Here is a 3,447-nt window from a genome sequence, read left to right on the forward strand (position 1 = left end):
GGGGCAGGGGAAAGTGCCAGGATGGGAGGGTGGGTTTTAGGGGGGCGTGGACCTGACCAGGTAGTCACAAAGGGAACGATCTTTGCGGAAGGCGAAAAGGAGTGGGGAGAGGTGGTGGGGTCTGTTTGGAGGTGGCGGAAATGTCGGCGGATGATTTGGTTTATGCGAAGGTTGGTAGGGTGGAAGGTTTTCTCTTCACTGATGCTGCCTGACTCAGTGTGATTTCCAGCATTTTTAGTTTTCCTGAAAACATACCTGCGTCTCTGCATGAATAGTCTCGCAACGTCACCATTCAGCCATCACATCCCTAATTAAAGCCAAGAGTCTATTTCCCTTTAATAAAGTATTAAGCATGTACACGTGTCATTATTATATCACAGTCAATCTCTGCAGGATCAGCCTTGAAGTCCTGCAAAAATTATTAATCATATTAATGGAAAAATGCAATTAATACTCACCAAGTCAGGTGGACTCTGTGGAAATATGAACAATGAGACATTTCATAACCTGTGACCTTACAATAGAGATAGAAAATGAGCTGATTGAAAAATCATGAAGGGCATGGATAGGATAAATAGACAAGGTCTTTTCCCTGGGGTCGGGGAGTCCAGAACAAGAGGGCATTAGGTTTAGGGTGAGAGGGGAAAGATATAAAAGAGACCTAAGGGGCAACATTTTCACACAGAGGGTGGTGCGTGTAGTGAATGAGCTGCCAGAGGAAGTGGTCGAAGCTGGTACAAAAGGCATCTGGATGGCTTTATGAATAGGAAGGGTTTGGAGGGATATGGAGACAGTGAGGGCTGCAGATGCTGGAGATTAGAGTTGAGAGTGTAGCTGGAAAAGCACAGCAGGTCAGGCAGCATCCGAGGAGCAGGAGAGTCGATGTTTCGGGCAAAAGCCCTTCATCAGGAAGGCCGGAGCTCTTCAACCTGATGAAGGATGTCGGCCTGAGCGCCGATGTTCCTGCTCCTCGGATGCTGCCTGACCTGCTTTTCCAGCATCACTCTAACCTAGACCAACAGCACTATCATAGTCAACATCTGGGTGGCACAGAAACTCAGTGGTTAGCACCGCTGCCTCACAGCGCCAGGAATCCAGGTTCGATTCCAGCCTCGGGGGAACTGTCTGTGTGGAGTTGTACAGTCTCCATGTGGTTGCGTGGGTTTTCCCTGGGTGCTCCGGTTTCCTCCCACATGAGGAGGAATTTGGCTGTGCTAAATTCCTGTATTATTAGGTGCATTAGTCAGGGGGAAATGGGTCTGGGTGGGTTACTCTTTGGAGGGTTGGTATGGACTGGTTGGGCTGAAGGGCCTGTTTCCACACTGTAGGGAATCTAATCTAATCTACAGTTCAAAATAGTTAGGATTTGAAATTGTGGGAACTGTGAGACATCTCATCGGAGCAGGAGGTGGAAATGCTGGAGATCACAGTGGGTCAGGCAGTTTTCACAAAGAGAGGGAGAGAGCAGTTTAAATCTAGATAATGCTTCAGCTGAGCTCCAGCTCCTGCTCTGACTGATTTGTATTTACTCACAGGCTGTGTGGGTCGCTGGTCAGGTCAGTATTTATTGCCCATCCCTAATTGCCCAGAGGGCAGTTAAGACTCAACCCCATTGCTTTGGGTCTGGAGTCACATGTAGGCCAGACCAGGTAAGAATGGCAGATTTTCTTCCCTAAAGGATATCAGTGAACCAAATGGGCTTCCCGCTACCCCTGCCAACAATTCATGCTCATCATTATTATTGATTTTCATTGAATTCTAGTTCCACTATGTGCCAAGTTGGGGTTCAAACCCAGGTCCCCAAAACACAGGGTCCTGAAGAAGGGCTTATGGCCGAAACGTCGATTCTCCTGTTCCTTGGATGCTGCCTGACCTGCTGCGCTTTTCCAGCAACACATTTTCAGTTCTACAACACTACCCAAGTCCTGACCATTAATTGTAAAACTCCTACTTCCATTTGTTGTACCAAATTGCAAGACATTGTACTTATCCAGATTGAACTCCATCTTCCGTTTTTCAGCCCATTGACCCATTTGATCTAGTCGAGATGTTCAGCTAACACAAACTATTGAAACAGGTCTCCCAACAGGGAGCACTACACTGAAGCAAGTAGTTAGCATATTTCCCTCTGAACCCTTCAAGAACTGATGGGTGATACGGTGATGCAAAAGTCCTTGAAGGAACCACTTGTGGATTGTTTTTCACCAAAGCTTGTGGAGATGATGGCTGTTACCTGATGCTTATGCATTTACTAGCTTTAGAGGGGACTGAAAGGATATCGATCTGCTAAGGGAGGACCCTGGGCTGGTGTTTCTGAGGGTAAGATTTTAAATCCCACTGTAGTGGGTGGTCATACTTGAGTTTAATATGAAGCTAGCCTAATGGTATCTAGGGAACCAATATTTTAAAAATCCGCAAGAACTGCAGATGCTGGAAATCGGAAACAAAACAGAAATTGCTGGAAAGTCTCAGCACGTCGGGCAACATCTATGGAGAAAAATTGGAGTTAACATCATGAGTCCAGTGACCCATTCTGAAGAAGGGTCACTGGATCTGAAATGTTTACTCCAATGTCTCTGCACAGACGCTGCCAGACCTGCTGAGATTTTACAGCAACTTTTGCTTTTGTTTCAGGAAACCAAAATTGTTTGCTGTTCGAAAAAACCTTTTAATTGATGAATACCCATTAGGGGAAGGAAATTTCCAGCCTTACTTGGTCTGGGCTATGTGGGATTTGATTTATTATTGTCACATGTACTGAGGTACAGTGAAATGTGTTGTTTTATGTGGTATACAGGCAGGTCACTTCATACATAAGTACATCAAGATGGTAGAATGCAGAATATAGTGTTACAGCTACAGAGAAGTTGCAGAGGAAGATCAGATACCTACCCTGGTTGGCTCTTACCTGTGCATGATTTGGAGGTGATGGTGTTGGACTGGGGTGTACAAAGTTAAAAATCACACAACACTCGGTTATAGTCCAACAGGTCATAAGAGTCATAGAGATGTACAGCATGGAAACAGACCCTTCAGTCTAACTTGTCCATGCCGACCAGATATCCCAACCCAATCCAGTCCCACCTGCCAGCACCCAGCCCATATCCCTCCAAACCCTTCCTATTCATATACCCATCCAAATGCCTCTTAAATGTTGCAATTGTACCAGCCTCCACCACGTCCTCTGGCAGCTCATTCCACACACGTACAACCCTCTGTGTGAAAAAAGTTACCCCTTAAGTCTCTTTTATATCTTTCCCCTCAGAAGCTCTAGCTTTTGGAGTGCTGGACTATAACCTGGTGTTGTGTGATTTTTAACTTATCTGTGCAGGTGGAGAAGCGCAGTAAATATTGGCTCTTACTTTTCCCCGGCTCTGGTTCAAAAGAGGAAAGCATTCGACGAGGCGAAGAAGCGTTTAAGGGACTTAAATGTTCAGTACTCCTTAC

Source organism: Chiloscyllium plagiosum, chromosome 13, assembly GCF_004010195.1.
Source record: "Chiloscyllium plagiosum isolate BGI_BamShark_2017 chromosome 13, ASM401019v2, whole genome shotgun sequence".
NCBI lineage: Eukaryota > Metazoa > Chordata > Chondrichthyes > Orectolobiformes > Hemiscylliidae > Chiloscyllium > Chiloscyllium plagiosum.